The following is a 23534-nucleotide window of genomic DNA, read 5'->3' as shown; positions in this document are numbered from 1 at the left end:
GAAAAGCAAAGCAGAGAGGAGATCTCCTTCCTTTTTTACCATTCCCATCCCCAGCATGTTTAAGGAGTGTGAACTGTCCAAGGATAAATGGAAAGTGCTCGGACTGCTGCCTGTGTGACCACAACACATGGGAGGGCACGGGCCCAGGTGACCAGGAGGAAAAGGGCTTCTGGAGATGAGCCTCCATCCCCAAAGGTCTGCTGGGTGGATGGCTCAGAGACCACCTCACGGGGCAGGTGGTCACAGGCAGTGGAATGCCATCCCAGGCCGTCAGAGCAGCAAGCGAAGGAGAAACTTGTACGTGGGGAAAGAAACTTCAGAGGTCCTAGAAACTGGAAGAAGTTATGGAACTTTTTCATGTACAGCATATCATGTCCAGCACAAAGGTGACCACATCAAGCTCCAGCTCCTGGGGACAGGAAAGACAACACTTTGGACATCCAGGAGCCCTGCACATCACAGGTGTGACACATGCTTTACCACATAGAAGAGCTGGACCATACCTTCCTATTCCAGCTTCAAGCACTTCTCAAGCACCCCCCATTTCTATCCAGACGTTCATCCTTTTCCCCTGCTCACCACGCCAGCTTTGGACACCATCTCCTCTGCGTACCTTCGGGTGCCAGCCATGCTGCTGACCCTCCTGACTTGCACACAGCCACTTTCCCCTCTATCCAGCTGCACATTTTCATTTTGGAGACTGATGTTGCCTTCGCAGATTTGGAGGTCTCCTTGCCATTGAGCCACCGACTCCACAGCTGGGAGCCTGTGGTCTCCTGGAGCTCCATTAGCAGGTAAACGTGGAGGTGGAGAAAGATGTAGGAAACTCCTGTGGCAGGGCCCAGGCACAAGCTTGTGCGGGTGGTTGATATAATGTAGAGAGACAGTCTCACATCTCCTCACCAGGTCCTGCCTCTTCCCCTGAAGGGCTTGCGGCAGGAAAGGCTGTGGGAGGAAAGCCTTTTGCAGTGGAGGACCCTTGCGTCTCTGGAGAGTAGCCTGGAGGCTGTGATGGCCTGATCTCATCTCTCAAGGAGCCTGTGAGTGGTGTTGTGTGTGTCACAGGCAGAAGACAATGACTCCAACCCATTGTCACTTGGTCGAACGTTTGCCACCACGCGTGCTTTTCATAGGATGCTGGGGTTGCCCCGGGGAGCCTTCAGGCTAACTGAGATTCAGGGAGAGACAGCTGCTTTTTGGGGATGGAGGCTGGAGGCAGAGCAGCTCAGGAGAGGTCGGAGACAGAGAAACACCTCTTGAACAAGTGCACAGAAGGGAGAAGATTTTGACCCAAAATTAGGGGAGACTTGTACCGGTGAAGGTGCCGTGGCTCTGGCACACAGCAGGGAGTAAGTTCATCATCTGGCCTGAAGGTCACTCCAAGGCTGATCACAGACAGCCCCAATTTCGAATGGTAGCAGTGCTCACAAAGACGGAGCCACCTCACGTCTGGGCTGGTGTTTGGGAAGAGCTACAGACTGGCTTTGGGTCTGCAGGTGACCCTCACCAAAAGCTGTCTGTGAAGGGAAGGTGAGCTTTCCCAACCAGAAAATCCAGATTCCCCCAAATGCTGGAAAACTAAAGGTTGAGAACCCAAATGCACATTTTTAGACCTTGACTTTGGCTTGCCCCCGGGGTGTGAAGCACAAGGTTTGGTAACCCCACACATGGAGACGCACAACGGGTGATGAAGAACCCGCCGGGCAGTAGAGCCACGCTGATCTACGGGATGTGGGGCACAGTCTCTGGGCCTCGCACACAAAGCCACGGAGGGTGGGCAGCCATGGAAGGACTGGCAGTTTGGGGCAGATGGGAAACCCCAGGCCTTTCTGAAGACATTTTGTGGCTGCGGGAAGAGAAGAGATTTTGGTGTGACAATTGAGACCAAGCCAGAGGAAGGCACATCTCGAGGTGGGCATAGTTTCAAAGCTGCCGATGTAGGGGACCCCCAGAGGTGGAGGCAGCAGGATGGCCTCACACAGACACTTTACGAGAGCGGTTCAGCGCACAGCCGCCGTTTGGGGTGAGCCTGGGGAGGTGCAGAGCTCCCGGGCCCCACCAGCCGGGCTCTCCTCCTCTTGTCGAGCGCCTGCTGCTTTGCCATGGCCAATTGCCCTCATCCCAACCTCCGATAAACGCTTAAAAGCTCAAATCACACAACCTCAGGCTATGAAAACAAAAAGGGATGTCCGCTAATAGCCGAGCAGCCCCTGCAGCAAAAACGCGTAGCGTAGGGAAAGTGGTTTGCATCGATCGGCGGCTCCCCGCTGCCACCCGCTCCCTTCCCCGCGATGCCCGTCCGGCTGCTCCAGCCCCAGTGCTGGTGAAAAAAAGAATAAAATCCCATGGGAAGCACCAGAACGGGAGAGTCCGGGTAATGGCAGGAAAAAGGTGGTTTGTGGGGTTAGTGTGAGATCCCATAGAAAAGCCGTCCTCCTCCTGCTCCCCACTGCACCGTCCTGGCCAGCACTGGACTAGATGATCTTACAGGTCTTTTCCAATCGAGGAAATTCTGTGGTTCTGTGATTCTGTCACTGGGGCAGTGTGCTCCCTGGGATGGCAACTGCTGCTGGGACCACAGATATTGGCGTGATGCTGAGCCCCGGGAGCATGGGCAACATGGACAGCCCAGAAGGGAGCAGTCAGGTGGACGTAGGTGCAGGGAACAGTGGTCCCTGCAGTTGATACTGGGCATGCAGGGGACCACAAATGAATTCCCACCTGGGTAGGGTAGGGCCAGCTCATGAGGGACCACGGGAGCCCGCAGCTGCAGGATGAGGTGTGAGGCAGGAGGTTCAGCCCAGCATCACTGAGTGGAGAAGAACTTCAGTACCTTTCCTGAGCCCCTCCCTCCACGCCGTGGCCATCTGGGAAGGGTTGAGGGCAGCCAATTTCCATGGGAGCACTGCGGCTCCCTGGCAGCCTACGCGCAGTGGCAGAGGACTTGGAGAGCAGCAGCAAAGAAGGAAAGATGTCAGTTTGAGAGATGGGGTCTTTGTTCCAGCCAGAAAAGCTCTCGGGGGTCTGCAAGAGCAGGCGCCGGGACAGGTTCACAGTGGCAGAGCTTCTCCAATGGATGCACGCTCTGCAGAAGACCTGTCTTTGAACCAGACTGCTGCATTTCGACAGAGTCTTTTTGTCTCTCCTGACCCCGAACGGTGGGTGCAGGTATGCCTACGTATGGGTGGAGAGGGCCACAGGGTGGGTCTGTATTGAGAGAGGAAACCCACCGGCCTCCAAATGGCTGCCACAGACCGGGAAGACGATCTGGAATAGTTTGGCCCTATGTTCTGCTTCAGCCTGGAAAGGAGATGGTGAAGCAGGGGAATGATGGTGAACCACGTGACTGGAGGGTGGACTGGGACCGTGGTCGCTGCCTCCTCCAGCCAAAGAGCTGGGGAACGTCAAAAGAACTTGTGGGGACCAGCAGGATTTGGGAAGCCAAAGGAAGAAGCTGTGCGCAGTGTGCCAGGAGCTCCCTGCTACAGGAGGCTTCGGAGGCTCCACAGCTTCAAGAGAAGCCCGGGCAGATCCACGGCAGGGAGGGCCACTGACGTGTGCTGCACACGGGGGCACCCACTCTGCTGTGGGGATGCACTGTGATGGCTGAGGGTGTAGGAAAACGGGAGCAGGACCGTAGATGCTTGCCCTGTATCCTGGGCACCTGCTTTTGACCGTCATGAGAGACACGAGCTGGATGGACTTTTGATGTGACCCATTTCAGCTGCCCCAATGGCTGCACACACTTCCCCGCATCCCTGCATCCGGAGCTCAGGCTGGGGCTGGGATTTTTTTTTATGTGCCGGAGCACCAGGGACTGCAGATCTCATTCCTGGGCATCCCTCCCTTCTTCATTCCCTTTGTCTCTCCCTCTCTTTCTTCTCCCCTTGCTGCTCTGCTCCCTCCATCTGACCATGCCCCCCCCCCACACTCCCTTCGGCGGTCCCGGGGAGGAGAGCAGGGATGCTGCAATTCCCAGGCACAGGTGCGCGGTGCCCGCCGCGCGCTGCCCCCAGGCACGGCCCCCACTGCCGCAGCTGACAGCCCACTGGAAATAATGTGTTGTGGCAGAGAGAGACTCAACAGACCACGAAGATCTGCTGGTGCGGGAACTGCTCAGCAACCAGGAGCCGCAACGCCTGGCTGCCGGCTCCGCAGGGCCCGATCCGGCTCTGGGGATGCCTCCGCTTGGCCGCAACCCGCCTGGCTCACCACACGCCGGGCACTTTCCCACCCTCTGCCCTGCTTTTTCTTTGTTTTTCCCTCTTCTCCTGCCTTGCCGATCCTCTCTGCGGCGTTGGGGAGGTGGGAGCAGCCAAGCTGCCCGTCCCCGCGCGGGACAGCTCGCTGCCGTCCCCTCGCACCGCCGGGCACAGGAGGGGAACGAACGGCTTTCGCAGCAGCGTCGGAGGAGGAGGATCAGGTGGGCAGGAATGGAACAACCAGTTCCAGTCTCCCAGCAAAGATTTAATCTGCCTCTGGCATATAAACAGCAAAGGTTTGTTCGACTGACCTGCGAACAGGCGGCGTGCATGGCAGCGGGGACGAGGCACCCGGCGCCCCGCTCACCCGCTCTGGCCCTCTGGTACGGGGAGATGGGGCAAGGGACCAGGGGACAGCCACCTCCAGGGTGCTCGGGGCACCCCAGGCTCGGCGGCTGGAGCCAGGGAGCGATGCTCAGAGGGACCCCATCCTGCACAGCCGCCGCTGCGTCCCTTCTGCTCCCCTGAGCATCACAGCGGGCGCGCAGCGCTCTCGCGGCTCGCGGGCATGACGCACGCAGAAAGCGTCTGAGGGCTCAAGGACAAGCGTGTCCCTCCGGGCAGGCGGGCAGGCTGTCGCTCGCTGCAGCAAACCCGCGGGCAGGAAGCTCTGAGCTCTGCCTGCGCGTCCCGCTGTGATGGGAGAAATCAGCCTTGGCTGCTGCAGGTCGCATCTGCACCCCCCGGAGCTCTCCCCAAAATCCCAGGGGACATGGGTTCATTACAAGGGGACTTTTTTGCCTATTTTCCGCAAGACCAGACCTGAGCGGCAGGGTTGGCTTCCAGCTCAGCCGACATGTGGGTCCTGCGCCGCACCGGGGGAGCCACAGCATGGCTTGTCCCTGGTCCGCATCGCAGGCAGGAGATAGTACAATCATAGAATGGTTTAGGTTGGAAGGGACCTTGAAGATCATCCAGTTCCAACCCCCTGCCCTGGGCAGGGACACCTCCCACCAGCCCAGGTTGCTCCAAGCCCCGTCCAACCTGGCCTTGAACACCTCCAGGGATGGGGCAGCCACAGCTTCTCGGGGCACCCTGCGCCAGGGGCTCACCACCCTCAGAGTGAAAAACTTCTTCCTAATATCTAATCTAAATCTCCCCTCTTCCAGTGTGAAGTCATTCCCCCTCATCCTATCACTACATGCCCTTGCAAAAAGTCCCTCCCCAGCTCTCCTGTAGGTACTCCTCTGCTCTCTGCTGTTTGGTGACAAACCTCAGGAAAAAAGTGGAAAGGGTCCAACGCAGGTAATTCCCTCTCCCACCATGCGAATGCTCTTACCATGCTCCCAGGAGAGGTGATGCCCCTTGGTGCCGGTGGTGTAGCAAAGCACAGAGCATCCTTCAGCCCAGCACAGCCACCGCCTGGGCATGGGGCTGGTGGGACTGTCCCCAGGGCACCAGTCCTGCAGGGCACACCGTATTCCAGGCTGTGGCCAAAGCAGTGATGTACACCTGGAGCGGGATGCTCAGGGGAGGAAGCATGGGGCTGTGGGGTGAGCAGCCAGCCTCGAGGACGTGGACTGGCCGAGGGGAGCCATTTGCAGCAGCCCCGGGAGGTGGGGAGCATCGCGGGGACACATGGCCACCTGCGTCCTCGTGAGCCACGTGAGCCCCTTCCCTGCCCATCCCACTCTGATCCCAGCTCTACAGCTGGCACTCTCCAGTCCTGTGTGGAGCAATGCCCATTGCAGAAGCTGTCAGCTCCTGGAACCACCACCTGGACCTGTCCCTGGTCTGCTCCTGGTCCTGCCTGCCCAATGTCACAGCATGCCCCGGTGTGTAGAGACACATTCTTTCCCTCCCCGTCCTCCAAAACTAGTCTCCATCTCCTCAAAAGTCATACTGGTCAGGGTTGGAAGGGCCCTCTGGAGCTCCCCCAATCCCACCCCCTGCCAGAGGAGGGGCACCTACAGCAGTTGCACAGGACATGTCCAGGCGGGTTTGGAATGGCTCCAGAGTGGGAGACTCCCCCCCCTCTCTGGGCAGCTGTGCCAGTGCTCTGCTGCCTGCACAGGAGAGAAGTCCCACCTCATGTTTAGATGGAACTTCCTATGGTCAAGTTTGTGCCCGTTCCCTCTTGTCCTGTCACTGGGCACCACTGAAAAAAGACCATTCCCATCCCCCTGGCACCCTCCCTTGAAGGATTTATAAGTTTTGATAAGATCCTCCCTCAGTCTTCTCCAGACTAAAAAGTCCCTCAGCCTTTCCTCATAAGAGAGATGCTCCAGTCCCCTCATCATCTTCGTAGCCCTTTGCTGAACCCTCTCCAGCAGTTCCCTGTCCTTGAACTGGGGAGCCCAGAACTGGACACGGTGCTGCAGATGTGACCTCACCAGGGCAGAGCTGATGGGGAGGATGACCTCCCTCGACCTGCTGGCCACACTCTTCTTGAGGCACCCCAGGATGCCATTGGCCTTCTTGGCCACCAGGGCACTCACCCGGGCATGCCAGTTTAAAGGCAGTCAGTCCGCAGCCTCTCCCCATCCAGTCTGTCCACCTGAGTGTCCTCTTTGCACCACAATTGCATGTCCATGTGCAGGGCTGCAGGTATCTGCGTTAAACCCAGCCCTGCACCAGCTTTGGCGCATTAGACTGGGAGCATCTCCCTTGGCTCTGGCACTGCGGTACCCCAGGAGACGGCAGAGCCACACAGGTCCATGCCCAGCACCGTGTTGGGGGCTGCAGGTGGGTTTCTCCTCTGTTCCCTGCCCTCAGCAGGGGAACCATCCCGGGGCTGGGCTGAGGCTCCCCCACAGAGGCTCCGGTCAGAAGGACAGGTCACCCAGTTGCTTCAAGGTCATCTCAAGGTGGTTGAGCTTCAATGCCTTTAATAGTGTTTATTTTCCTTTTTCTCTGGGGTGGTTTGACAGAAGAGGGTTAAAAATGGGACCAGCATGTACGGGGACACCAATAGGGTTTGGGCAAAAATGCCATCGCTGGTCTGGGTTTAAATCCCAAACACAGGAGCTCCAGACCAAGGTCCCAACAGCTCCGCTCCCTTGGGCCAGGAGGTGCCCACGGAGCAGAGCCATCTCCCCGGGGAGCCACAGGCATAGCTCATCATCTCCATGCTGTCCTTCTTCCAGGGCACACAGTGGTTCCTGGAGAGGTGCGGGAAGATTCACACACCCTGCCTCTCCATTCCCACAGGGAGCCATCTCCAGGCACTCGCCACCATGTCCAAGGACGACGTGGGTTGCAAGCTGACCTCGGTCTACAAGCACAAGGAGAGGAAGCCGAAAAAGCCCCACTACATCCCAAGGCCATGGGGCAAGCCGTACAACTACAAATGTTTCCAGTGCCCCTTCACCTGCATGGAGAAGTCCCACCTCTACAACCACATGAAGTACAGCCTGTGCAAGAACTCCCTCTCCCTCCTCATCGAGTCCGACTGGCCCTACAAGAAGGGCAATCTGCTCCACCCAGAGCTGCGGCTCCTGCACGCAACGGAGACCTCCCGCCTGCGCGGGCGTCGGGACGAGCAGGAGGCCTGTGACTCCTCGGCCATATCAGGAGGGTCAGTTAGGACCAAGCAGGCATCCGGCAGGGACAGTCAAGAGGACAAGCCGACCTCAGGGGTGGAAATCCTACCTGCTGAAGGGGCTGGTGAAGAAGGCGGCCCATTCCAAGAGGAGGAGGAGGATGTTGCTGGCCTGTTGAGGGAGATGGATGCGGGGGAGAAGAAAGAGAAAAACGAAGAGGCAGGTTGCCAGGGTGACCCAGCTGAACCAGAAGTGAACGCTTTGGTCTTTGGTTTCAAGAACAAGAGGGACAAGCCTTGCAAGGAGGTGGAGCCTGACTTCATCATCACAGATGTCTTCTCCCTCAAGAACCATGTCATGAAAAGCAGGGAAATGGCCTCCCCAGACTTAGATGCTAAGCCAAAGCATTGCAAAGTGCCAAAGAAATGCCTGGCCAGCAGCGGGATCCTCATGGAGCAGTGGAAGCTGGTGGCAAATGGGCAAAGGAGGAACACACCTGAGGTCTCCCCACCTTGTACCGACAGCAACATCATCCCGTGCTACCCCCCTCCAGCCTACAGTGACTACCATGAACCCCAGGGCCTCAACCTCTCACTTCTGGGTATTAACTACCCGTTGAACCCCAGTCTGTTCTCCTACCTGAGCCCCACCATGGCCAACAGTGCTACGACACACCCGCACTTGGCTCAGCTGCCGTTCCTGGCCTCCACAGCCCAACTGATGCACCCGCACGCCTCCCACTTCCAGCCTCTGCAGAGTCCCGAGCGCTCAGCCTTCCTTCCCCGCTTCTACTACCCCTTGCTCTTCGAGCACACCTTCGGCTCCACTGAAAGCAAGATGTCCTCCACCAAGCCAGAAGCCCAGCAGCTGGTGGGCTCTGTCATGCCCACACCGCCCCAAGCCAAGGCTCCCAGTGAGCCAACCAAACCAGGGCTGCTGAAGGTACCAGTTCTGAAGACAAGTTTTCCTTGGTCCAAAGGGGTGAGAGAGGAGCCAGCCTCTGAGCTCAGCCACCCCACCATGCTGGGGCAGGAAGAAGAGGAGAAATGGCTTTCTCAAGAGAAGGACAGCAACCCAGCTTTGGGCCTCAACAACCTACGCAAAAAGCCGCCCACTGACATCTACCCAAATCCGGTGGGGATGAAGGACGGTGGTTTTGCCCCCAGCAGCATCCGGAAGACAGAGTTACCAGTGGTGACCTGTCTGGAGCCCAGCAGCCCTCCAGGCAACCCCCTGAAGAGGAAGTTCACTGCCAATGGGCTGGATTTGATAGGACCCGAAAAGCTGATGCCTGGAAAACTCAGCTACCAGAGCAGGTAAGGTGCCTGTGATCTCTCTGACTCTTCCTCACATCTGGTTGGCCCTAAACATCATCTTCATACCCCATCATATTACTGATCCCCTCCCCTTGCCTCTAAACTGTGACATGAGTCTCCAAGGGGTGAGCACGCTCCAGGCTGGTGGTCCACACCAATGCCCACTCAGAGCAGGGCTTTCTGCCCTCCACGAGCAAAGGGCCTCAATAGCCTTCAGGTGCATCCAAGCGCCTGGGCTGTGCCACCACTTGCTGTCCCCCTGTTTTATACGGAGTCAGAAGCGATGTGGTGTCTATGCGGTGTGGACCTGCGCTGCCCAAGCACCAGAAAACCTCCTCTTGGGTCCCCAGATACCCCACGGTTGCTGGAGCAATCATTGCCTATTTTTAAACATCCACATTTGCATTCCTTTGATTTGCCTTCTGGTTTCGAAGCCCAGAGGGAGAGTCACGTTTCCAAACATTTCCTTTTACCTGGGGCTAGAAATGTGCAGAGCTCCTTTTAACAAAATTTCAGTTCCTCCCCTGGTTGCGCAAGTCCAGCTGCGGCTCCAAGAAAAATGTCACTGTAAACCCCACCACTTTTGGCACCCGGAGGAGCTTTCTCTGGAGAAACTCTCCGTGATTTTCTATCTCCACCTGCCTCTTCCCTGCTCTCAGGCTGGCTGGAGAAATCCCCTCCAATTGGGCCTTCGGGACTGTGGGTTGGTCCTTTCCATCAATGTTCTCCAGTGCTCCAACAAGGAGGAGAAGCCAGATTTGGCTAGCTGAGGTGGGATCGCTTACCAGCACCATCTCCCCACACCGGTCTCTCCCTTTGTTGGTGGGTGTCACAAAATAGCCTGTGTCAGGGTCCATCCACCTCCTGGGAGACTGATGCCAGGAACAGGGCCAGCCAGGGCTTTGCATGCTCAGACCCAAGTCCTTCCTGGGAGGACCTCACATTGGCAGCAGACAGTGCAGGAGCCCCGGCTGAATCTGGCAATTCTGGCCCGGGACATATGCTCCAGGATTTTCCTGTCTCTTTCCCTACTGATTATATCCACTTCTTCTCTGCAGTGGTTCAAGAGCCAACCCTGGCCACATCCCCAAGGCCCTGGACCACTGGCACACGGAGGTCCTCGCAGGCCAGCCTGAGGAACCAGAGAGGGGCAATGACACTGAAGCTCTTCCTTCTGTGGGTGCTGGTCTGGACCATGGCCTCTGCAAGCAGAGCAGACCCCAAGAGACTTCTGCCACCATGACAGACTCTGAGGCCACAACCGTGCTTATTGGGGACCTGTCCAAAACCTTAGAGGAGTACCAAGAGGTGGAGAAGAAACTGTCTGATCTGGCAAAGGAGGACACCCCTGGGCAAAAAGAGCTGAGGGACCAGTTGGTCAAAATTCGAAGGGAGCTCTACCACATTCACCAGGCGCTGGAGAAAGCCACCAAACCTCACGAGGGGCCTCTGGACCTCTCAGTGAAGAGATCCTCTGAAGGTCTGGAGAAGGTCCAGCAGGCCAAGAAGGAACCCTGCAACATGAGCCCGGGAAGTGAGAAGCTCCACGGCAAAGACCAAGGAGCCCTCAACAAATGTATGGCCACCGGGGAGGGTGGAGACGCACAGGGGCTGCCAAACTGCCTCCTCGAGGCCGAGAACAAAACCATTGACCTGCTGATCAAGATGAGCCGCTCTGAGAGCCTCCGGGCATCCTCCTCTGAGGCCCACTTGGGTGCTGTGATCAAGGCTGAGGTCCTGCCGCTCACCATGCCCCTGGAGCTCCGGCACGTGATGGAGCCCTACTACAGCCGCACCACCAAGTGCGAGGCAGACTCCAGCGTCCTGCTGTGTTCCGACGGCAGATCCAGCACCACCCAGTGCCCTCAGCTCCCGGTCACCACCGAGGACGGGCCCCTGGGCTGCCGGGCCATGCAGCGCTCCCTGTCCTGCAGCCTTCCCAGCGAGACAGACGCAGTGTGTGTCCACAGCCCTCTGCATGCCGACCCCTAAGTCCACTTTGCTCGAAAGCTCCTGGATCTCACTGACCACCACATGCTTCACCTTCCTAGTGTCCCACATCTCCGCTCCCCTTCTTCCCTACCGATGAAAGTTTAACCTAATCACTGCCTGGCTGGGGCCACGTTGCGTGGGGTCCCAGCCAGCTCCCCCAGTTGACTCCACAAAGTATAAGAAACCAGTCCCTGTCCTGTTGCACTGCCAAGGATGGTGCTCCTGGGCTCTGCATGCTCCACAGCCTCAGCTCCCTGGTCCTGGAGCTCCCTCCGAAAGGGAAGTCACCAGCAGGCAAGAAAAGAAGGCTGCTAAACACCAAGGTTTCAGCAGAAGGCTCATCCAGCCCTCTCATCAGAGACACTCAGGGACTTTTGCAACCCATCTCCCATGACCTACAGACAGGGGAGGGACTACCGGGTATCTACGGGGCCAAGCCTGCATCCAGCTGCGATTGTGCTCAAACAGACTGTGGCTGTCACCTTGTACAGAGCAAAGACACGGTGGCTTTGCCCCATGGTGGCTTCAGGGTCACAGCATGGAATCCAGTGCCCAGATGGACTGACCCAGAGGCCAAGTACTTTCCGCACTATGGAGACAAGAACATCCTCCCAGCAACAATGACAAGATGACACAGGAACCACCTTGCCACAGCTCCATACCTGGGTCCTGGGCTCTCCTGCCAAGGGCATTTGCCACATGTGGGGACTGCTGGGCTGCCCACAGTGTCTGGCTCCTTTTTTTGCTTTTACACAGAAAGGACCTTCCCTCCCTCCGCTCCCACGGCCTCTCCCCACGGGGACACGATTTGCATTCCTCATGAAGGCCCCATCCCTGCAGAGTACAGCTCCTATGAGCTCCTGCCCACTAGTCCTAATCCCCCAAATGATGACACATGGGACAGCAAAATGGGTGACACGATGCTGCCACAAACCTCACTGCTCAAGGGGCAAGGCCCTAAAAACTGTGAAGGGCCAAACTTGGCCTGTCCCAAGCTGGAACGATGCTGAGGAGCCACCGCTCAGCCAGAGCACCGGAGAGTCAACCACCTGGGCAGGTACCCGCTGCTTGTGGGATGAGTGCTGGCCATCCCCAAAGGCCGTCCCCAAAGGCCACCTTCTCCCCGTGCTCGCCGGGGGGTCTTGCCTCTGTTGGGCAGGCTGGTACCCACCGCAGGGCAGTCACACCTCCCTGTCCCCTGCCACTCTGCTGAGCAACATCTGCTCTGGCTCAGCACGTCCCCATGCTTGGGCCGGGATTTCTTGGACTCCCTCCCACCATGGGAGGTTTACTGTGTTCTCCTCAGCTTGGCAAAGCCAGGCACCCTCTCTTCTCCCCCCCACACTCCCTGCTCAGAAGATGGTGGGGCCTCCTATTAGGTCCTTCGCTGACTCCACTGGTGACTTGTTCTTTGCAATGAGAAGAGCTGGGATGGGGGCAGGAGGGCAGGACAAAGAGGACAGCAAAGCAAAGCCAGCGATAAGGGACCGACACAGCACAGCAAGGGAGCTTTAAACAATGGCTTTTCTCTGGGCACAAAGTGGACAATCCCACTGCAGGTGGCTGAAGAAGACAAGCCCCAGTGTGGGACCTGGGATTCCCAAGTACTTCGATGGACCCCGAGAGCAGGAAGAATTGATTCTTATCACCTGATTGCTCTCTGGACAAAGCTTCCACCTAATCAAAGGGGTTTATTTCTCACTCAAGGACTTTGCCTAGGGCACACAGGCCTGTGGAGTTATTGGTCTCTTCTCTCTGCAGAGTAGTGTGGGGCAGGGGAGGCATTCAAAGGAGAGATGCTCAGCTCAGCACCGTGGACTCATTAAGCCAACTCCACATCTTCCTTCTCAGCATGGCCCTGGCCCCACAAGGCCCAAGAGAAGGTCACGAGACCCCACCAGAACAGATCCCAGAGCTTGGGTGCAGGATCCTCGATCCCAGAACCCAGGGGAGGTGGCAAGTGCTCTCACCTTTGGATGCCGTAACCCCATCAGCACAGCAGCCCCCTCCCTCCCAAGCACCTTGCTCACATTGCCCACCCCCAGCAGCCTGCCAGTCTCCCTCCAGCCTCTTCTGCCACCCTGTGCCCCTCTGTCACCCACCCCTTCCCAACTCCCTCGCTTACACAGCCCTGGCAGCTGCTGTCCCCCACGCCAGCACCTCCCCGGTCCCGTATCTCAGGGCTCCCCCCCACACCACCTTCTCCGTGCATCTTTCCCACCAGGACCCTCATCCAGGACACCACAGGGCACCCACGGGCACAGCCAAGAAGCCGGAGCCCCATTTTCCCATGACATCCTTCCCTACCCACCTGGTCTTTACCTCCTCTGAGGAACAACAGGACGTGTGGGTCCCTCCGCTCACCCTGGAGCCCCATCACCTCCCAGCCCCAAGCATCGTGTTTTTCTTAGCAGATCCCCATCTGAACTTGGGCACCTTGGAGGTCCAAGACACCAGAGGGGAAGCTGAGCTCTGTGACCAGCAGCCCTGGGCTTCAGCAGGAGATCCAACCACCAGGCAGTGCTGCCTTTCACCCCTTCTTTAGCTGAGATATTGCCTGCACACACAAGTCGCCTCTCCCTCCCCAGCCCCTGACTCCATCCCGCCACCCCGAACTGGGACGCTGCCCTGCTCCGTGGTGCCCACGCTGCGAGCCGGGCACCTCTCCCACGAGCGGAGCCGGCACCATCAGCCCTCGCCATGTCGCTCATAGTCTCCCTCACCTCCGCAGAAAGCCGGGGGGGCAAGTGGGAGGTGGAGGCCGATCACACAGTATTTATTGTTCACAGTTTTACGAATGTACAAAACAAAAACCAAACCATTAAAGGGAAAACCTCCAAGTTGCTGCTGTCTGCTTTGTTCTCCTCTCTGGGGAGCCCTGCCTGCTCCGGCCGGACCCCGCAGCGGCCCCATGCCACGGCTTTCCATCACAGAGCCACGTGCTTCCCAGTTTTGGAGGCTCGGGGTTAGCCACCAGCAGGATGTGGCCAGACATTGCCGCTGGCTGCACATGGTCGGTATTTCAAGGGAGGTGATTCTGCCCCTCTGTTCTACGCTGGTGAGACTCCACCTGGAGTACTGCGTCCAGCTCTGGAGCCCCCAACAGAAGAAAGACACGGACCTGTTGGAGCAGGGCCAGAGGAGGCCCCGGAGATGCTGGGAGGGCTGGAGCCCCTCTGCTGGGAGGACAGGCTGGGAGAGTTGGGGGGGTTCAGCCTGGAGAAGAGAGGGCTCCAGGGAGACCTTAGAGCCCCTTCTAGTGCCTAAAGGTGCTCCAGGAGAGCTGGGGAGGGACTTCTTACAAGGGCATGTAGTGATAGGACAAGGGGGAATGGCTTCAAGCTGGAAGAGGGGAAATTTAGACTGGATATTAGGAAGAATTTTTTCACTCTGAGGGCGGTGAGCCCCTTGGCACAGGTTGCCCCGAGAAGCTGTGGCTGCCCCATCCCTGGAGGTGTTCAAGGCCAGGTTGGACGGGGCTTGGAGCAACCTGGGCTGGTGGGAGGTGTCCCTTACTACAGCAGTAGTGTTGGAACTGGATGATCTTCAAGGTCCCTTCCAACCTAAACCATTCTACGACTCTATGATTTATGTGGGTGGGTTTTGTCTGTTTCCTTCTCCTGTATCAGCACTGGGACCTCACTAGCTTCTCCGGTGCTGGGGAGAAGGGCAGTCGCTATGTCTGAAGCCATTTGTCAGGAGGAGAAATGCCCTCACGGGAGCCATGAGCGTCCTCGATCCTGCTGCAGAAGTCCCTGCACACACACAGCCTTTTCCTTCATTAGGAGGCAGCCCAGCTACCTTGATGAGCTGCCATGGGCCATGGGGTCGCAGAGCCCAGGTCCTGGGGCAGGGAAGAGCAGATGAAGGCGTGGGGTCAAGCCCCACGTTCCCAGTGCCATCCTGCTGCTCAGCCTTTTGTGCTTTGTCCCCAGGGGCGCTGGTGGCACCCCCGTGAAGGGGATGGCTTCCTTCCCTGCCCTGCTGTGGCTGTCCAAGGAAGTCCCCTGCCCAGGGACTCCTCCCCAGGATGGGACCTTCAGGAGGCCGCCAAGCTGGTGGCACCACTCCAGTTGAAAAGATGAAAGCATTTACCTTTGCATTTAAATAATGGATGGGAGTTGAACTACTGGGGTGGCTTATCCAGGCTGCAATCTGCACCCCCCGGGGCCCTCAGCCCACTCCAGCACAGGGCCCATTACACAGCTATTTGGTCACCCTAAAGGCATCTGATAGCGAGCCATTACCTGTCCTTTAGGCGGGGCCACCCGATAGCCATCTTTCTTGGTCATGGTTGACTAAAGTCCCCCCTACTTGCATGTCCCCCCCACTTTCCTCCCAGTGGCCAGCTGGAGGACCCAGCCAATTCCCTCCCCTGCCCTGCCGAGGCCGGCAGCCCCGCTTCTCCCCGGGCATGGGGGACACCAGGTCACAGCAGGTCCCCGGCACAGCTCGGAGCCCAGCAACTCCTGGTCAATGGAGCTGCACAACTTTTATGGGTTTCTAACCCCAGGTGGGTACAGCTGCTCCTGCTCAAGTATTCCTTCTCCTCCGGGTTCAAGAGCCAAGGAGAGCTCAGGGATTGGGAGGGGAGGGGAAGTTTCCTAATAAACAAACCCTCAGGGAAGGCTTGACTGGTGCAAGGCAGTGGAAGGAACCAGATTTCAAGGTTCCTTTTAGAAGAGGAGGTTGTTGCTCTCCCCATCCTGTCGGCACAAGGACGTGGCCCTAGGGAAGCTGAGCGGAGCTGGGACGTGGAGGGAGAGGAGTTGGGATGCCGAGGGTGGCTTTGCTGCACCCCCAACCAGTTTTCCAGCCGCGTTGGTGTGGCTGTGAGCTCCGGCTCAACACACTGCTGGTGTCAACAGCAAAGGGAGACAGCACAGGGACAACCCAGGCACCCCGGGACATGGGGATGGGGCCACAGCTTGTGGGGAAGGGTGGCAGGGCATCACGTCAGGTTGCTTCTTGCCAGCAGGGCAGCTCCACGCACGAGGTGGGAGCATCCCACAGACCCTGCAAAAAAAAAATGCTGTGTCCCCTCATTTCCCTGGCTTGATGGCAAAGGGCCAAGAGCAAATCTGGGGTGCGGATCCCACGCTGGGACAGAACAGAGGCACAGACCCCAGGCTGCGGTGGGCATCGCCTCCTCCCGCCGCACCCCAGTTTGGCAGAGCAAACTGCGGTCCAAGGGACGGAGCTGCAAACACCGTTGGGTTTGCCCACAGGTGAAAGATAGGGTAGACCCAATGCCATGTTCAGAAGAGGGTGCTGCCATGCACCGGCAGGGTGCTCGCTGTGCCACCAAGAAACGGGGAGGTAACCAGGGCTGTCGGCAGCTGGGTGGGGGACATCTGAGTGATTTGGGACCACATGAATCCAGAGGCCGTGGTTGAAATGACAGGGGGAAGGCAAGCGCCGAGGTGCCCTGCCTGCTACGTCTTGCCCGGCCAGCCGTGTCGGGGCATCCCGCGACCCACCTGCGGCAGAGCCGGGGAGCTGGGCGCTCGCTCGTAACGGTGGGCTACCAGGTGGAACCAGCTAGGGACGAGAAGTGGTTCCTGCCCAGCACAACCAGTTTTCTCTTACCCCAACGTGGGCAGGCTAGAGCTCGGAGCAGTGGAAAGTTACCGAACGTGGACTAAAGAAGGGCCAAGGTCGGCCAGGGGATTTCTGAGCAGACGTGTGAAGCCGCAAAGACAACCTGGAGCAGAATTGCTGTGTCTCGGGCAGGAGGGAGGCAACAAACCGGCTTTGCAGTGGCGGCAGAGCTGAGTGCAGCCTGCGTTCTTTATCTGTGAGCTGAGGGCAGATGGAGATACCACCTTGGGAGGACTGGAGCTGGGAAGACAAATTGGGAATTGCCCTCAGAGGGTCCCCATCACCCCAGGGAACCTGTCCCAGCCCACCTTGCACTTCCCACCTGGGGAAAGGTACACAAGGTTTTCTTTCTGCCAGATGACAGCACACGAGGGGGAGTTTCCCCATCACCTTAAGTAAGGAGACGCAGCGTATTCAGAAGCTCCAAGCAAAGAGTCCTAGAAGGTACAAGCAGTGCCAGGAGGAACATCATCTTCTGTGTCTCCTCCTTAATCCTCTTCTCAGCCTTGTCCCTCCCTTTTCTTGGAAGCATCCAGACACTAGGAGCAAGCAGGGCAGGACGCCAACTCCCCTGGAGGCAGAAATGTCATCCCCAGGGCTGGTGGCACACCAGGGAAGCAGCACAGATGTGCCGAGACCTGGCAGCCACACGGATGGACAGCCCAGCCTGCGACGCCGCCGGCTCTCACCCAAACTGCAGCTCTTGTGGAGGAACCACAAGTCCTCCTCATCCTCCTGGGATCGTCTCTGCGTGAGAAAGAGGAGCAGAGCTCAGGCAGCCCAGAAGGCATCACCCCACGCATTGCCCACCGCTCATCTTGGATCCGCCAGTCCCAGCTGTTAGTGGCAGCAGCGCTATTGCTCCTCACCGCTCTTGCCATCGCAACTGATGTGGTGGCATCGCTGCCTCCAGCCGTGCCCTGGTGACTCTCCCCTGGCTCTGCCGGGACACTGCTGCAGTGGCTCAAGTGTGCCGCAAACCCTTCAGCCTCCATCAGCCACGACCCCTGAACCGCAGGGCAGTCCCGGGAACTGCAGCTCCTGAGCTGCTCGGGTAGCGGCTGTATTCTCCATCCCTCCATGGCGTGCAGCCAGCGTGGGCGAGCACCGAGGAGCAACTACCCCATCTCCTCCGCTTTAAGTGAGGAAAAAAAAAAAAAAAAGAGTACAAAACGCTACAAAATTTTCCCTGCTGCGTTTTCCCCCTGCCCGCCTGTTACTGCAATTGGAGGTTTCCTCTCCCTGCTCCTGGATGCCTCCGAAGGGATGGTTTCCCCCAGTATTTAATGCCCGGGGCAGAACCATCCTGCCTTTGGAGTTGGATCAAAGGCCCACAGAGAGAAACACTGAGGGTTTAAGTACTTAAAAGAGCTGGGGTGGGCGAGAGCAGCGCTCTGCCTCTCACCGGGGCTGATGCTCCCCGAAGGCAGCAAAGCCGAGCGGAGAGAGGCTTTTTCTCCGGCCCCGTGGGCTACGGTGGGGTGAGATCCTGGCTGAGGATGATGTTTGATCAGCTCCTGCCTTGCCCTCCCGCTCCCCTGCCTGGAGGGTGAGCGCAAGGTGGTCCCGCGCTTGGTGGGACCGAGGTGATGGGGGAGATGCTGAGTAGTGCCAAGGCACCAGGGCTGGGTGCTCCCCGCTGCTGCATCCTTGGGGTGCGGGGGAAGATGCTGAGGGTCGAAGGGTCGAGAGGGAAGGACAAAACGTTCCTGCAAGGCAGAATCACAAAATCACAGAATGGTCAGGGTTGGAAGGGACCTCTGGAGATCATCTAGTCCAACCCCCCTGCCCGAGCAGGGTCACCTGCCTGAAGACCCAGGAACACCTCCACGGCCAGGGATGGTGCCTGGGCAGCCCTGGCTCCCCCATCCCACATCGTTTTCCTGGCTGTGGGTCTGCAGGGGGTCAGCCAATTATTTCCTCCTTAATTTTAGATGTGGGGAACCCAAGGATGGAGACAGTTTGTGTTTTGGATGGGAAGGAGAGGCAGAAAGCATGGTTGCTTCCTTGCCCCTCTGTAGCCACTGCCCGCCAGCCTGCGGCACGCCGGCACACCAGCCCATGACACACTGGCACACCAGCCTGCGGCACACCAGCACACCAGCCGGCACTTTTCCTCGCCAAGACCTGGAGCAACCCCTCCTGGAACCAAATGGCCCGGTACCATCCATAAGAGGATGCTTCTGGCACGTAGCTTTGCTCCAGTAATCCCCGTGTCCCTGGGGTTCAGCAGCGCCCCTGGACCCCCTGAGCCCTCCCCGCTGGGATGAGCACAGAGCTGTGTTCGCAGAAAGCGTCTGTCCCTCTCCCACAGCTCGTATGGCTTCGGGACATTGTCCCCTGCCAGGACATGAGGACACTTTTGCTTTCCTCCCACCGGCCTCCTGGAGCTGATGTGGAGAAGCTGCAGGAGCCAGGTCAGGGCGGCATGGAGGGAGCCAGCCTGATGGGACCACTGCCCAAGTCCCATGGCCCCAAGGACAGGATGGCACCTGGGGCAGGTGGGGAAAGGGGTGGCAATGGGGACACTGCCTCCAGGGCTGGCTGGGGCTCACCTGTGGGGCTGCTCCCCGCAGGAAAGGACCTTTGCGTCAGTGCCCCGCTGTGCTTCACAGCTTTTGGCCCTCTCGGTCAGGCTCAACAGGGAGCTTGATGTCTCAAAGAGGATTAACTTCCTAATCCTCTTGTGAGCCTTGTGAGAGTGGGAGGCTGCGGAGGAGGAACAGAGCAAGGGAGAAGCCGAGGAGTCAGCTCAGCCCTTATCAAACCCTGGAGAATCTTCTCCATGGGTTAGCTAACCAGCAGCGGGGACTCCGGTGTGCCCATGCCACCAGAGGACACTGCCAGGGCAGTTTTAGGGACCACAGTAGTTACAACTTCCCTTCCTGGAGAGGTTTTCCACGATGCCTGAAGAGGAGCTGAATTCCTGCTCTCGCCTCCATGTAACTGGGTCTGGAAGCTGCTGTCGTCCCAGCCAGGCTCCAAGAGCACTGTCCCCCCATTGTCCCCCCAAGCCCCTGGGTGTCCCCAGCTGCACACTGCGGGCACTTTGGGGACAGTGGAGGAATGCAGCCAGGACAGGGGCTCTGCTTGGGCGGCAGATCATGTTTTCTGTGTGTGGTTGTGCAGCGGATGCTCCGGCTTCCCACCGAAAGCTCCCGTGGCAGTCCTGGGACACCACTCTCTGTTGCGGGCACACACACACACGCGCGCGCACGCACACATGGTAAATTGCATCTTTTTGATAATTACTGTCAATCATCTCCCCAGTTGTTCGGACAGACGGAGCCGCCTGGTGTCTGCGCAAAGAAACAACAAGCCAGCGTCCAGCCCCAGCCAGCCGGACACCTGCCCAGCGCCCCGCTTCATCCCCACAACCGCCCACTCCCGCTCCCAGCAAACCATCACAGCCCTTGGGCAAGATGTCCCTGGGATGACAGTGGTCCGGAGTGGGCTGGGGACTGCCGGGACCCTCAGGGCTGGAGTGCTCCGGCGTCCAGTGTGGACCTGAGCTACAGGGGGGTTTTGTTGCACTGTGACAATTAACCCTCCAGTGGACACCATGGCCACCCGTGCCCCCTGACCCTCTCCCCAGCCATGGAGGTGTACTCTAGACAGCTAAATATCCTCAATGGATGGGTTTGGGTAGTTTTCCACAAGTCTGTGACTAGGTAGCAATGACATCGGCTCGTCCCATGGGATCTCCCGCTTGTTCCCGCTGTGGACAGTGCCAGGTGGGTGCCGTGCCCCTCTCCCTGGGCACGGGGACCGGCAGAGACCCAGGGCGTTCCTTGTGGACACTCAAACAAGAGCTGCTGACCTTGGGCCAGGGGAGGAAAAGCCGCAAGGGCAGAAGTTCACCAGTAATGCCTGCAAGTAACGTGCTCCAGCAAAGCCTGAATTGGACCCAAACTCTTTTCGCCTTGGTCCATCTCCAGCGCTGGCAGCCTGACTGTGTCCTTGTCCTTGAACCCTGCAGCTCCTGGTGCCGGCGTGGGCATGGGCTGTGCCAGGGCCCTGCCATGACACAGGCATCTCCTGGGGTCCGGGGGTGGCTTTCAAACAGGTTGTGACAGAGCCACGGTCCTGGAAAGGTGAACGGGAGCCCCAGGGCCAGGCTGTGTTTGTTTATCCTGGTGATGGAGCACACAACAGCGAAACAAAAGGTCAGACCCTGTTGCCCTGGGAGATGGTTTTTGAAGCTGCCTACCGTCCTGCTGGGACTTGGATGGAGCGGTCCCTGTGCTTGTCATGTCAAGTTATTTTTGTTATTTCGGCTGGTAATGGGTCTGAAGCAGCCCCTCAGACACTGTGAGCTTTGGGGACACACTGATAGACGACCAGAAGAGCCCTAAACACACCGAGCGAGGAGCACCCAGCCCTGGGGCTCCAGAGGCAGATCCCCATCCCGCAGCTCCTGCAGCCAGCCGGACCCCAACCCGTTTCCTTCGTCCCACAGGCCAGGCACACATAGCCCCTCCAAGCACCCCAAAAGGTGGGGGGGAGTCTGATCCAAACTTTGTTTACCTTCGGCCCATCTGAGTAATGAGCAGATACAAACTTCTTCACGCTTTGGCCAGCCTTAAGGCAGATGCTTTGAGCTCACCGCAGGCAAGGGCGGACTGAGCACTGCCAGCAAGCGCTGCCAGGGAGAGCGAGAAGCTCTGAGCAGCCCCTTGCAAGGTGGTCCCACCTCATTCTGTTTTTACTCCTGACCCTCGTTTCTTGAGCTGAGCCGATAAACGCCATCATCAACTTCAAACACGGCTTTGCCCAGCTGGAGGGACCCCGGGTTGAGCAGCGTGGAGGTGGCGAGGGGGGCTGTGCCCAGGAATCCCAGCTGATCTGCCTCTTCCTCAAGCTTCTCCTTTGCTGGACCTCAAAGCCTGACATGGTAAAACTCGCCAACCTCCTTTTTGCGAGTGGGGAGACTGAGACACGCAACGGTGCAATGTCCAAACTGGGAGCACACGGGGTGGCAGCAAAGAAGCAATGAGACAAGGCAGGAGCCCCGATTCAAGGTGTGACAGCGTCCCTGTCCCACCCCAGCAGCTGCGTCTCACGCTAAGGGTGAGGTGCAGCAAAGCAGCCCCTTCACCTCTACATAAAAGCCCAAAATCATCCCTGCGGTGGGGCACCTTGGGGCTTCTCCTCCTGGTGACAGGAGCAGGTAGATGGGACACAGCCCGATCCTGGAGGAAAGGCACCTTCTCCTTGGGCATGAGACCAGCAGGGAATAAAAACCGCGCATATCAGCCCTTGTCTCGCTGCTTCTGGTTGTCAGCACAAGGAGCTTTTGTGTTTACCCAGACTCAAGGGCAATCGCCCGTCACTAACAACACAATATCCCTCTGCCCCGCTGCCCTGAGCCCAGCGAAGGAGCAGGACGGAGCCGGTGGGAGGGCAGCGCTGCCAGGGAAGGACAGGCACCCCCCAGGACGTCAGGACAGAGGTACAAGATCTGTTGAGCCGGGCTCGTGGTCACACACGTGGTGGGTGGCCTGAGCTGTGCTGGGGACAGTGTCAGGGCCCTCTTTCTGGGCTTAGACCTGTGAATGAGGAGCTCAGGCATGGCTCAGGACACACCGTCAAGGGTCTGACGGCAGCTTTGGGTGCCCCGTGCCCGGCAAGCGAGGTGGCCACTCCTGGTCATGGGTGTGTGGTGGCTGGCATGTCGGCTCCCTGGTTGGTGACTCAGTTTCCCCCTCTGTAAAATCCAGTTTCATGGATTTTGAACTCCATCCAGCTTGGAAAGAGGACCCCAATGAGCAGTCAGGGGCTACGGCGAACACACAAAGCACAACCACTTTGGGGAAGAAGGTGACAAAGCGGTTCCCAGGCCACAAAACCAGCAGAAATTGCATTCCCTCCATATTCACACTCATCCCCACCATCACGTGTTTGCGTTTGGTAGGTCTGCAAGTATGCGGGGGATGATTTTTGGACAATTGCGGTATTTGCGCACGGGAAGGACAATTTGCACCCAGTATGCCTTAGCCCAGAACAGCTTCCTTCAGCTGCGGCTTGGGGAAGCGTTACTTTTGCAGGCAGTACAGAGCACGTGATGCCAGGCAATCATGGGACACGGGGTAATAAAGGTGGAGCGGCGGCTTGCAAACAACTCCAAACAGCCGAGTGTGTCTATTATAATACCAATTATAATCACATTTAAAGCAAAGTTAACTTCTGCCTCTCCAGGAGCTTTAATGAGGCCATATGTCTCTTAATATTCTCTGACCAGCTCCTGGCTGGGTGCTATGAGCCAGGATCCAAGACAGCCCCTGGAGAGTACACAGCGGAGAGGGACTGTCATCCCCTTTTTGGGAACTCACTCCTTCTGGTTTTAAAACAGAGGGAAAGCGGGCATAAGAGAACTTGTGGTTCTCATGGTGGCTCTTGCATCTGAAAAAAATGTGTAGGTTGAATGTGTCCTTCAGAGCGGTACTTCCCTTCTTCTCAACAAGTTGTTGGCTGTTTCAGGAATAACTTAATTTATTTGCATGGGGCAGGGGCCGCCCTTAGGAATGACATGCGCTGGCCAAGCGTGACATCTGACCCTCGTGGGAGTGGAGGAATAGTCATCCTCAGTGTCTCAAGCATTAGCACGGGCTGAGCATGGTTTGGAGAGATGAGGCTTACAGAAAATAGGGTTAAGAAGTGTTAAGGGCCTGAGAGAAGCCACTAATCTGAGGAACTGGAGAGATGGAGGTCCCATTCAATGCGCTTACGCATGGGGCTCTCCTTTACACGTAAATCCTCAGGCCAGCTCTGGCACCAGCCAAGCTGTCGTTGAAGCTGATGGACCTTTTTGGCTGGTTCCTCCAGCTCCAGTTCTAGCTTGTTGACTCTCTCACAAAAGTGCCACAGTCCCTGTTTTCCTT

Source organism: Vanellus vanellus (assembly GCF_965231255.1).
Source record: "Vanellus vanellus genome assembly, chromosome: 14".
NCBI lineage: Eukaryota > Metazoa > Chordata > Aves > Charadriiformes > Charadriidae > Vanellus > Vanellus vanellus.
Note: the sequence above shows the minus strand (reverse complement) of the source record.